Consider the following 14,149-nt stretch of genomic DNA (forward strand, 5'->3'; position numbering starts at 1 on the left):
GAAGTGTGTTGATTTTGTGAGTCGATCCACGATCACCTGAATTGAGTTGAATTTGCGCGGAGTGCGTGACAACCCTACCACAAAATCCATATTGATCATCTCCCGTTTCCACATTGGAATTTCTATGCTTTGAGCCAATCCACCAGGTCTTTGATGTTCGGCCTTCAGTTACTGACAGTTCGAACATCTAGCCACAAAGTCTGCCACATCCCTCTTCATGTCATTCCACCAATAAACTTCCCTGAGATCATGAAACATTTTCGTAGAACCTGGGTGCACGGAGTACCTGGAAGTGTGAGCTTCTGCCATGATCCTCTCCTGAAGACCGTCAATATCCAGAACACATAGGCGATCTTGGTACTGTAGGGTACCATCATTCATGCCAAAGGAAAAAGCTGTGGTCTTGTGTTTATGAATCCCCTCCTTCAATTGTGCTAACAACGGATCATTGAAATGCTTATCTTTCACATCCGCCACGAGCGATGATTCAGCCCTATTCTGCACGGTTACCCCTCCTTCATTAGAGTCTGCAAGGCGAACTCCCAAATTAGCCAACTGGTGAACCTCCCTGGCCAATGGCCTATGATATGCCTCCAAATGAGCCAAACTTCCCATGGATTTTCGACTAAGAGCATCTGCCACAACATTGGCCTTTCCCGGGTGATAGAGAATATCAATGTCATAGTCCTTGAGTAACTCTAGCCATCTTCTTTGTCTGAGATTCAACTCCTTCTACTTGAAAATATATTGAAGGCTCTTATGGTCCGTAAATACATCAATATGCACCCCATACAAATAACGTCGCCAAATATTTAGTGCAAACACCACTACTGCAAGCTCTAGGTCATGGGATGGATAGGTCTTTTCATGGTTCTTGAGTTACCTAGAAGCGTAGGCTATAACCTTGCTGTGTTGCATTAACACACACCCAAGCCCGATCCTTGAAGCGTTGCAATACACCACAAATCCCTCTGTACCCTCTGGTAGGGTTAATACCGGCGCTGTAGTCAGTCTTGATTTCAATTCTTGGAAACTCCTTTCACAAGCATCAGACCATTGGAATTTAATTGCTTTCTAGGTCAATTTAGTCAATAGAGAGGCAAGAGTAGAAAACCCCTCCACAAATATCCTGTAGTACCCAGCCAAACCCAAGAAACTGTGAATCTCTATTGAAGTGGTAGGTCTGGGCCAATTTCTAACTGCTGCAATCTTTTTTGAGGATCAACCATAATTCCTTCCCTAGAGACGACATGACCCAAGAACGCGACAGATTCAAGCCAGAATTCTCATTTCGAAAATTTTGCATATAGTTGATGTTGCTGAAGAGTCTGTAGAACTGCCCTTAGATGGTTAGCATGGTCTTCTCGACTTCGGGAATATAGAAGAATATCGTCAATGAATACTATCACAAAGGAGTCTAAAAAAGGTTTGAAGACTCGATTCATAAGATCCATAAAAGCTGCCAGGGCATTTGTTAGCCCAAAAGACATCGCCATAAATTCAAAGTGCCCATACCGAGTCCTGAAAGCTATTTTTGGAATATCCTGCTCCCTTATCTTCAATTGATGATACCTAGACCGCAAGTCAATTTTTGAAAAACACGAAGCACCTTGCAATTGATCAAACAAGTCATCTATCCTTGGTAGAGGATATTTATTTTTGATTGTGACCTTGTTGAGTTGCCAGTAGTCAATACACATCCTCAGCGACCCATCTTTCTTTCTTACAAACAAGACCGGTGCGCCCCACGGAGACACACTCAGCCGGATGAAACCCTTTTCTAGCAAATTCTTCAATTGTTCCTTTAGCTCTTTCAGTTCTGCCGGTGCCATTCTTTAAGGTGGAATTGATATAGGTTGCGTGCCTGGCATCACATCGATCCCAAAATCAATCTCCCTGTCTGGCGGAATCCCAGGGAGCTCATCTGAAAAGACATCCAGAAATTCATTCACAACTGATACAGACTCAAGTCTAGGCACCTCGACATTGGTGTTCGCAACACAAACTAAATGATAGATACACCCCTTCTTGATAATATTCGCGGCCTTAAGGTATGAAATAAACCGACCTTTAGGCACTACATTATCTCCCTTACACTCAACAACGAGCTCATTAGGAAACTCAAGCCTTATGGTTCTATTCCGACAATCAAGCTTGGCAAAGCATGGATAAAGCCAATTCATTCCAATTATTACATGAAAATCGACGATCCCTAATTCAATAAGATCGTCCGTGGTATCCCTACCCTATACCGTAACAACACATCCTCTATAAACTCGAGCAGCCGTAATAGACTTACCCACCGGAGTAGACAATGAAAATGGCTCATGAAGCTCATCCAGTTCTATCCCAAATTCCATAGCAACAAAAGGGGTAACATATGACAAGGTGGAACTTGTGTCAATAAGTGCATACACATCATGAGATTGGACAGTCAGAATACCTGTAACAACATCTGGAGAAGCCTCTGTAATTTGGTGACCACTTATAGCATAGAACCGGCTGAGTCCTCCTGAACTCTATGCACCACCCCTAGCTACACCATGCCATGTGAGTGCTGGGGCACCTCGAGTTGGAGAGGGGGATGAGGATGTAGCAGCTACTGGATGGGATGACTGTGTTGTGCCCCTACCCGCTCCCTGGCGGGATGTATGACAATGCCTCTAGATGTGGCCCCTCATCCCACATCCATAACATATGGGTAACTCCAAGTAGCAAACCCCTAAGTGCATCTTCCCGCACTTGGGGCATGGAGACCTCTATTGTTGCTGGGATCTCTCTCCTGACTGACCCTGCTAATAGGATTCTCTGTTGCCTTGACTGGGCCTAAAACGACTCCACTGCTTCTACTGGCTGGGCCCTGATGGTAGAGCACTAGCTGAAGACTATGCAACAGACTGGGACGGCCCTGATGATCCTCCCCTGAAAGCTGATCTTCCCCCACCGAATGACTCACCCACGTTGCTCGTAGACCGGGTCTTTCTGTTACCCTCTCTCTCCATTTTGTTCTTCAATTTACAATTCTCTATGGCTTGAGAAAATGCCACCATCTTCCCATAATTCATGTCATAATTCCATGCAGCTGTAGAAGCCTCATTAATAGTCAAAGGATTTAGGCCCTGAACAAACGGACGCACCCTGGCTTCCATTGTGGGCAACATATGAATAGCATATTTAGACACGCAAGAAAACTCCATATGGTACTCCCACACATTTCTTCTAGCCTGCGTCAGATTCTCAAACTTTGCTGCAAGGGCTGCATTTGGCTCGGCAAGCAGGAAATGATCAATAAAGGCATCAACAAACTCGCTCCACCTCATCGGAGGGTTACCCTCCTCACGTGAATCTTCCCACAACTCAAACCAGGAATAGGCCACCCCTTTCAGATGGTAGGCATCCAACTTTACTCTCTCTGTCTCAGTTGCACGCATCACCCTAAGGGTCTTATGCATCTCATTAATAAAATCCTGAGGGACTTCTTCTGGATTGGCACCCGTAAATACTGGAGGGTCTAACTGAAGAAATTTGTTCACCCTGGAATTGGTGGAATCCCCTTGCTGACTGGATGAACTAGGCGCAACACTTGAACTCTAGGCCTGAGAGGCCACTATCTGGGTCAACATCTGAATAGCTCCCCTAAGATCCCCATCAGAAATACCAGAACCGGAAGCTGGGGCTAGAGGTAGAATATGAGTATCAATGAGAGGGATAGTAGTACCCTCCGTAGGTGTAGGAACTAGGATAGTCTGCTCTAGAATAGAAGAACCAGGCAGGGTGATAACAACGTGACTACCCTCACTCGCAGTGTCAAGCAATGAATCATCAACCACTCCTGAGGTAGCATTGGCTTCTTGGCCAGTTCTCGCTTTCTTAGGTACCACGTACTAAAAGACAGGACAATGCACTAATTAGAGAGGGAATAGTTTCATAACAAGTTGTACCGCACGATCCAGAATATCAAAGAGGGGTATTATTCCTAAATGCCCAAGCAGCCTCCATCTTATAGATGTGGTCGACTACACACCGATAAGAAGGACTCTACTAGGCACGACTCCGAGACATCCTAGGACACCTTAAAACCTTAGGCTCTGATACCAAGTTTGTCACGCCCCAACCTCGGGAGGCGCGACCGGCGCTCAATTGAGTGTACCCAACTGAGCAATCCTTATCAACACTACCCATCCAACTCAATATGAATAAGGAAACCATGGTTTCATTTATTTAGACAAAGAAAGATAGTACATTCAACATTTTAGTTCATTTTATATCGCAACAATAAATCGTAGTTAAGTGTCCAAGATTCCATACAGTTATAGTTTAAAAGAAAGAAAGAGTACAAGGTTACAACATGGTTTATTGACCTATCCAATACCCGTACATAACCCACACAAACGTCTATGGAGCCTCTAGGGATACAAAAGACAGGGATAACAATGCCGGCAACAAGGCCCTGGCTATACCTCAAAATGGATATCTATAACAAAAGGTGTACAACATGACCCCTTGAATGAGGAAGGGGCTCACCAATATTTTGAGAAAAGGATGCTCCGCTACACACTATCGGCACTATCCGCGATAGAGCCACCTACATTCATTTAAAAATGTAGCACCCCGGCAAAAGGGACGTTAATACCATGGAATAGTACTAGTATGTATAACTAAACACCATCTTATTAGAGAAAACAACCATACAAGAGTAAAGAGGAAATCGTATAGACAACAAAGTATCAAATAAGCACCATGTCAATATAAGGAGGTTCATATAATTTTCACATAGTTTTTGCAATTTTAGATTGGAGCATCCCACAGTATTGCATCATTATCCTTATTACCACCGTTTTTTTGAGCGGAGTCCGATCTTGGCCCGATCGGCTAAGCCGTCTCCCCGAGACGTTACTATTATTTCATTCACACTTTCCAGTTTCGATCATCAATACATTACCACCATGTGTGTATACATATATCATGGCATCCGATCACGGCCGGATCAGCTAAGTCATCCCCCCGAGACGTTACCATTTTCTGTTATTCATCTCACACCAATCTTTGGCTACACATGTATTAGTTTACCCGCGCTTGGTGCCACAATTTCCACATTTCATAACTCACATTTCACATTGTTCCCATTTCCAACATTTACCTTGCCACTTAAAGTCATAGGCATATACAAAAGCAATTTAAGTCATAAGCATAGAAGGAAATTCATCAAGTTTGGCATATTAGTTCCAAAGTAACCTTGGCATGATAGTTAGGCATTTACCACACACATCATGTTCTCCACACATATTCCATTTACAAGAATAGCACATTAAACACATAAAGAAGTACTTACCACATACATTTTCACAACATCAATTCACTTAACATAACAAGCATTGCATCAATCACGTTTCGAACTTACAATATTTACACGGGCACCATGGAAGCTTAATTTCTAAGAGGAGGGGTTTTGAGACATACATGCCTTTTTAAGCTTTCCTTAAGTTACTACAACCTTCCAGAAATTCTAGCAATCCCAATCTACTTGAAACATGACAAAATTGAACACAAATTAGGAAGGCGTTCCTGGTTTCAACTTATTTGAGCATTTTATCAAATACTAGTTGAGCATCTTGATTTCAAATCTCTTTTACAAGATTTCCTTCATTTTCCAACCCAATCTTTACTTATTTATATCCAACAATCTTCCCACAAACCTAATTTGTACATGCATGTATCCATAGTACTATTACACCTAAGAATCATACCTCAATAACCCATCTTACAATACCTTCAACACCAACACAACCTAGGTTAGGCACTTATGGCTTCCAATTACCATCCCATGAGTTTTAACGTATATATCATACATAAATAATCACTATAGAGCAGTTAGAGATGATAGACATACCTCTTGTAGTAAGAATCTTGAGAATCCCCACTTGTAGTGTTCTTGATCAATTTAGGGATTTGAATGGGAATCTATGGATTTTCACGATAAATCCTTGTTAATATAAGTGTTTAGGAGTAGTAATCAACTCAAAATACTCCAAAAACATTACCTTGGATCATAGGAGGGAAGTATGGGACGGATTCCCCTTGATAGAGCAAGCCCTAGCTCAAAAAAATGACTTAGAGACTCTCCATACCCGGTCTTGGGGTATTTATAGGGCTGCCAGGCGCGCGACTGCGGTCAAACCGTGCCCGGGACGCGGTGACCGCGCTCTTACCGCGATCTGTCCGCGCTCGGAGGCATAAATTATCAGTTTTCCCGCGGTCGCGCCGCGGACGCGCATCTGATATAGGTCCGGTAAAATGGTCATAACTTTCTTTATGCACCTCCAAATTACAAACGGTGTAATGCGTTGGAAGTTAGACTCAAAGAGCTTTAGTTTGATAGGTTGTGCGTCACACAACACCTTACATAACTGGAGATATTATTGTCCAAAATGAGGTCTTGTGCGTGCTCATTCACAACTTTAGTCCATTATGAAATTTTCCAACTTGGCTTAGACTTAGGCCTCTCCTTAGACCCAAATCACTTATAATATAACTTATGCGCTTATTAACATATCCTATTGATATCCATTATATCATGAATCCTCATTTGCACGCGAGATAAAACAATTATCCTACCTTGGCACGACGAAATTTTAAATTACTTAGCAATATTTTTCTGTGGATTTACAGTATTATATCGAGTATCAACCCCGAACGTCCATCAAGTCCTAGATTCTGGCAGACTTCGTGGATGACTTCTCACTCTCCCTCGTGCCTGAGGTAGAAAAGGAACTCTTACTAAAATCATGCACATTTTCCGGGGTATGGATCATGTTCACCGATGGCGCCACAAATATGAGAGGGTCCGGGCTCGGTATTGTCCAGAACCCGCCCACGAGTGGCATAATCAGACAATCTATAAAAACTGCAAAATTAACTAACAATGAAGTTGAGTATGAGGCTATGATTGCAGGTCTGAAATTGGCCAAAAGCCTGGAGGCTGAGTTTGTCGAAGCAAAATGCGATTCACTCCTAGTAGTAAACCAGGTAAATGGGAGCTACGAGGTCCGAGAAGATAGGATGCAAAGGTATTTGGACTAAATCCAAATCTTATTATGTCGTTTCAAAGAATGGACCCTGGTCCACATACCTCGTGAGCAGAACAGCGAGGCCGATGCCCTTGCAAACCTGGGATCATCTATTGAAGAAGATGACCTACTTCCCGGGGTTGTTATTCAGCTGTCCAAATCGGTGGTCGAGAAAGGTCATACCGAGATTAATTCTACTAGCCTAACATGAGATTGGGGAAATAAATACATTGACTATATGAAAAACGGAAAAATACACATGGACCCAAAGGAATCAAGGGCCCTGCGAATCAAAGCAGCCCGGTTCTCACTCGATGAAAATGGGACTCTATACAATAGAACCTTCGATGGCCCCCTAGCAGTATGTCTAGGGCCAGGGGACACAGACTATGTACTCCGAGAAATCCACGAGGGTACTTTTGGAAATCACTCCGGCGCCGATTCCCTAGTCCGAAAGGTGATCAGGGTAGACTACTATTGGGACAACATGGAAAAAGACACTAAGGAATTCGTCCGAGAGTGCGACAAATGCCAGAGATTTGCCCCTGTGATTCACCAACCCGACAAATAGCTACATTCAGTCTTATCGCCATGGCCATTCATGAAATAGGGAATGGGCATCGTCGGACCCCTAGCAACGGCGCCAGGTAAAGTTAAATTCATTTTATTTATGAGTGACTATTTCTCAAAATGGGTGGAAGCGCAGGCCTTCGAGAAGATAAGAGAAAAAGAAGTCATTGACTTCATCTGGGATCACAATATGTGCCGATTCAGGATTCCTTCTATGATAACATGCTATAATGGGAGGCAGTTCATCGGAAGCAAAGTAACATAGTTCCTTGAGGATCACAAAATCAGGAGAATCTTGTCAAGCCTTACCACCTGTGTACAAACGGCCAGGCCGAGTCCACAAACAAAACCATCATCCAAAACTTAAAAAAGAAGTTGTAAAGCGCTAAAAGGAAAAAGGAGAGAAATATTGCCCGAAGTGTTGTGGGCATACCGAACATCATCAAAATCAAGCACATGGGAAACACCTTTCTCTCTAGTAAATGGCGTCGAGGCCCTGATACTAGTGGAGGTCGGAATGCCAAGCGCCAGATTTCGACACACCACTGAGAGCTCGAACAATGAGGCCATGACTACGACCCTCGAACTATTAGATGAAAAGCAAGAAGCCTCGCTGGTCTGAATGGCCGCGCAAAAGAAAAGGATCGAAAGGTATTATAATAGGAGAACAAACCTCTGACATCTCGGAATCGGGGACTTTGTCCTAAGGAAAGTCACCCTTAACACCCGAAATCCTAATGAAGGAAAGCTAGGCCAAAATTAGGAAGGACCGTACCACGTCCTCGGAGTAATCGACAAAGGGTCCTTGAAGCTCGGTACATGGAAGGCGAGCAGCTTCCAAGCAATTGGAACATATCAATGCTGAAATGCTACTACTACTAAGGCATGCGTTGCACTCTTTTCCTTCGACCGGATTTTATCCCAAAAAAGGGTTTTACCGGCGAGGTTCTTAATGAGGCAACACACATATGCTACCTGAGGAAGACTCAACAAGTATTCAAGGCTTCTTTTGCGATCAACCTCGAATACTGGGGGCCCCCCCCCGGAAGGTCACCAACTTAGAAAAGCCAAGATATGCAAAGAAGGCTCTCAGTAGGAAAATAATGTACCAGGCCAAACGGTCTAACGAACCGTGTCCGCGTAGAACAATCGAGCCCGCAACAACAAAATAATTATACTTGTACCAAGTAATCAAAGAATACTACCAAAAAGCATTTTGCATCTCAGGGAAGCCCGATATTTTTTCAAAACATGGCCCCAGAGCCAAAAAAATGTCCCGAACAATCGAGGACTAACGTCAAAAACTCGAAACAGTTCGACCCCCGGGTCGGAGCCTCAAACTCATAAGCCCTCAATGAGGCAACAACGAGATAACAAGACAACTCCAGAGCCAAAAGCGTCCCGAACACTTGGGGACTGGCATGGAAAACTCAAGGCTACATGACATCTGGGTCGGAAACTCAAAAATCGTAAACCCTCGATGAGGCAATACCAAGTTAACAAGTAATGGCTCCTGAGCCAAGGAATCCCCGATGATTCGGGGACTACCGTTAATCGCCATCTCCATCGACTTATCAAAACCTGAGGCCGTAAGGCCACATTCGGGCAACCTCAGTCTCGTAAGACCTACATAAGGCAACAACAAAATCTGTAAAACCTCAAGCAAGACATGGACCATACTTGTACCAAGTATCCAAAACTGTAAGACCTCAAAGTCATGTAAAACTTGTAAGACCTTACTAAAGGCATAAACCCGATCTCAAAGTTTAGACTATATATCGAACTTATAAGACCCCTAAAAAGGCATACCCTCGATATAGACGCTGAAACTACTTCACTCGGGACTTAAAGGCTTCGGCCAAACACAAATGACTCCGGTCACAAGGCTGTACCAGCCAAACTAACGTAACTCGGGGATGCTTGATCGTCATTATAAAATTATAGTCCTTCAATTACTTCGAATATACTTTGGAAAGAACCGGTTAAACAAGCTACCCTCGACATAGGAAAAAGAGCTTCGACCACGTCAACTCCTAAACACTGGCTTCGAGATACTAAGCCTACGAGCCAAACCTAAGGTGTAAGAGCCATTGTTGCCAGCCCACATAGTAGGTCGTATTGACCCAAGGCGTAAGAGCCATTATCGCCAGCCCACAAAAAAGGCAACATCAACCCAAGGCGTAAGAGCCACTATTGCTAGCCCACACAAAAGGTCGCACTGACCCAATGCGTAAGAGCCTAAGGGAGATCTTTCAATTCAAAAACTTGAGGGTCGAATGAGCTCGAGTCATAACCCGATTCGGAGACTGAACCCAAAATAGTTAATTAAATATGCCTAAGAGCAAACGCGTAAGAGCCACTGTCGCCAGCACTAAAATTAAAGGTTGCACCGACCAAACACGTAAGAGCCACTACCGCCAATGCTAAAGTCGTAGGTCACAGCGACCCAATGTATAAAAGATAGGTCTAACCCGAGAACACTCGGGGATTGACTTTTGACCATCACAGGCCGCTTAGTAATAGCAAAAACCTGAGGGTACAACCCAAGGGCTAAGATCTCGAATCGACTACCAAAAGTATCGCTTATTATTCTCAAAAGACAAAGGAGAATAGAAATGATAAAAAACGAAAGCCTATTATACATATGGCTCGAAGAGGTACATTTACAAGGCATTTAAAAATCCTTATAAAGAATGAAGCCAAACAGAACCTCGATCCATCATCAAGCCTGCATCTTCAATGGCTCCGCCGGAGGTTGTGCGCCAACGGTTCCAGCTATAGCCCCAGGACCTTTGATGGCCTCTTCCCCTCGATGAATCCCGCTTCAATTCTCGTCATCTTCTAAGACACTACCCGACACATCTCCAGAAGCAAATAGGGCAGTAGCTCTTCCCTCTAGGGTCTTCACCCTCTCGAGCTCAGCAGACAACTCGATATCCCTTGCATGTATATCTTCTAGAGTTTGCCTCCGAGATTCTAATCGAGCGTGCTCCACAGCTCGAGTCAATTTCAATTCGGCCTCCTTAGGCACTCTCATGGTGTGAGCGTTTATTAAAAATGGCACCCTCTTTGTGTGCAGATATAATCGCCTCAGCTCCGGTTTTGACCTCGGATAGTGCAGCTACCAACTCAGAGTGGAGACCTCTATATTTGTCACTATCCGCCCTCGCATCTTGAAGCTGACGCCCGACTGATGCCATCTTTTAATGAAGGGTATCCCTCTCAGAGGTTATCTCTCTTACATGTCGTTTGAGTTTGAGGACTTCAGAATTTCTAGCTCGGAGCCCCTCCCTTAGTAGGGTGCCTTCCTTCTTGAACTGCATTAATCAAATCCAGGATATTAAAACATTGGGATCCGGCAAACATTCAAACGATAGCAAAATGGAAACTACATAACCTGTTCAATAGAATGAGCCTTCTCACGCTCAATACGGGTCACCTCAGCCTGAAACTGGTTGAAAGTTTGATTATAAAGCACCTTGGCTTGAAGCCATGAAAAAGACAAGTTAGAAAGACAAAGATCAAAGCGGCAAAGATCAGAATGGCAGACAGGATTTACAAAAGCTACCTTCTCGCAAAGCCTGCTCATCTCGCTGAAAATGAGTGAAGCTTCGAGACCAGGAATTCCCTCAGGATCGACTGAAAGCCTTTCGAGCGCCTATCTGTCTTTGATAGGCACCCCTGCATAAGAAGATTCTTCATTCGGGACATCTTGCATTCTCTTAGGGGATAAGGTCATTCCCTGAGAGGAATCACTCACGACAACCGCACCAGTAGGGTCAATCAGGGCCATCTCTTGTCCATGAAGGGCTCCAGAACTAGGCTCTTCCGGACCGCGTACCAAATGTGTTCTATCTCGAAGGAAATTTTTTGCCATCGGTCGGCTCGGGGACATCGCCTGATACCCCCTCAGTGGCCTCCTTATTCCAAAGTTGGACCACAATGACATCAAGCTCTGGCTCTAGAGCCACCATCTCTAACGCCTGAGGATCGGTCAGGTTTTCCCCTCCCTTGGACGCTATAAAGAAATTATTTTCCCCCTTGCCTTCAACTCGTTGGCTTCCAACTGCTCCTGGAGTTGGGGTTACCGGGTCGACCTTAGTTTCTTCCACCTTGATCTTCTTTGATTCCGAAGGTTCATTCGATGGTTCACTTTGCCTTTTCTTCCCTTCATCAGGTCCCAAAGTACTCTCTTTACCAAGCGATGTTCCCTTCATCAAGGGGATCTCCCCCTGACCTACACAAATGAAAGAGGTAAGCATAGGGAGTGAGAGCGTTATCAGTAGCGATTCAGGTTGAAAGGTACGACTACAGCAAGGGGAAAACTCACCATGGTCCTTAGCTTCCCATCGAGCTCGAGACAGGTCACGCCACACTCGCTCGGCATATGAGCAGATCGAGTCCAGTCGATCGACCCAACCCAATAGGTCTATGATCACACCAGGATAAACTGCCACGGCTGCATCAGCGAAGAAAATTAAATGCATGGAAAGATGTACCTAAAAAGAAACAAGGAAATTCTAGATAGTGTATCTACTTACGTTCCATATTCCACCTTTCGGGGAACGACATCCTTTCCACCGGGATCAAGTCCAAATTCCTTACTCGGACAAAGTGGGTCATCCACCTTCCGTTCCCAACTTCTTCGATACAAGAAAAGAGGGCCACCAGAGCTCGGCAGTGGAGCATAATTAGACCCCCACGGAAGAGACGAGGGTTGTACATCCTGATCGGGTGATCGAAGATGAAGGGAATTTCCTCAATCATGTTCATATGGTACCTGATCATGTAGACAGTGCGCCAAAATGAAGGGTGAATTTGGCCAAGGGTCACTTGATACCGTTGGCAGAGGTCGATAATCACAAGGTCTATCGGAGGCAAAGATGGCCCCACTAGCCTAGCGGTAAATGGGTAAGTATACACACTGAGGAAATCAACTTTGTATGTCGTTATATCCCCCTCCTGAGTAGGAATCTCCACAAGCATCACGTCCCTCCAGCGACAATCAGTCCTCATCCGTTTGACGTCTGATACCGAGCTAATATACTAAGACACAGGCTCAGGGTGCCCAGGCTTCGAAGAAGGTCTCTCGACCTTGAAATTAGAAGTCGTTGCAAAATATTCTGGAATGCATTCCTCAGCACGAGGAGGCATTACCGCTTTGCCTTTAAATGGAAGCGAAGAGGAGGAGGTCACGCTTTCCTGAGAAGAAAAAACGAAAGTTTTTGACATTCCTAAAAAATTCCAGAAGAGAAAGGGAAGTTGTGTTTCGAGGAAAGAACAAAAGTAAAGGTAGAAGGAAACTTTTTGGGGCTTTGTGGTGCAATGAGTTGTAAATAATGAGAAGAGAAATATTTATAGAGGCCCCACACACACGCTAAAGGAGGCCAAGGGACATCCAACCGCCATAATCAATGCAAAGGCTTTCAGGGGTTGTGTGTGTCGTCTTTCGGCACCTTATGACTATCGTCACTGCGGAAGTACCAGGGGGCAGGAATTCAAGGTCATTTCGTATCACTCTCACTCTAAGAAACGCGAGGACTATCTTTATACGGTAAAATCGGAGGGTCCAATTTTTCGTCATTATGATGCCTCGTAAGCTCATTTCACAAGGTTCTAGACTAGGGTCGAGGTTCATCCTCGAGGGCTATCAATGCTCGACCTCGGGTCGATGCAGACCAATGACTATGATGGAAAAGTGGGGAGTTACCAAGGCGCACAACTAGGGCTAAAAAAGTCTAGTGAGCTAAATTTAGACCCGAATCATGGCATCAACTAGTTGTCCCATCCCCATATCTTTGTAATAAATGCACTTGTACTATGTTGGGATTTCCCCTCATATATAAAGGGGACCCTTGTCACTTTGTAAAAATTTGTTGCTCCATACTAAATTTATAAGAACATTCTCTCTACTATCTAACACATTTTCTTGATTTCATTGCCCCATTTATTGCCTATATTTATTGTGTTCTACTTAAAGTTCATTATGTATCGCTTATTATTGGCCATAAAGAGTCATTATTGATTTATTTATAACTATTAATCTCTATCGACCGCCCTTGATATCTCCCAGCCGAGCTTCAAATTCGACCCCAAGGTTAGGCTTGGCACTTACTAAGTACTACTGTGGTATACTCATGCCCTTTCTGCGCATGTTTTTCTTGAGGCGAGGCGATCCTCCAGATACTTCGAGGTATATCTTCCACGTCCGCAGACCGAAGAGTCCTTTTCCATTCTCTCTTATGGTTTTATCCCTTCTGTATTTATTTTGATTTAGACATTCTGGAGTTAGAGCGCAATGCATAATTTATAGCTTGTGATTTCATGAGAGTCCGGGTGTTGGGAAGTTGTTCAGTTGAGAGTTATAATTGTATATGCCGAGCAGCATTTTAAACCTTTATTTTGCTTATTTCGCAGTTTTTATTAGTTTTATCTATTGTTTTCCTTTTTCCACAAATTTATTAGGCTTACCTAGCGTAGAGACTAGGTGCCGTCATGATAGTTCACGGAGG

The sequence above is a fragment of the Nicotiana tabacum genome, chromosome 6 (assembly GCF_000715075.1).
Source record: "Nicotiana tabacum cultivar K326 chromosome 6, ASM71507v2, whole genome shotgun sequence".
NCBI lineage: Eukaryota > Viridiplantae > Streptophyta > Magnoliopsida > Solanales > Solanaceae > Nicotiana > Nicotiana tabacum.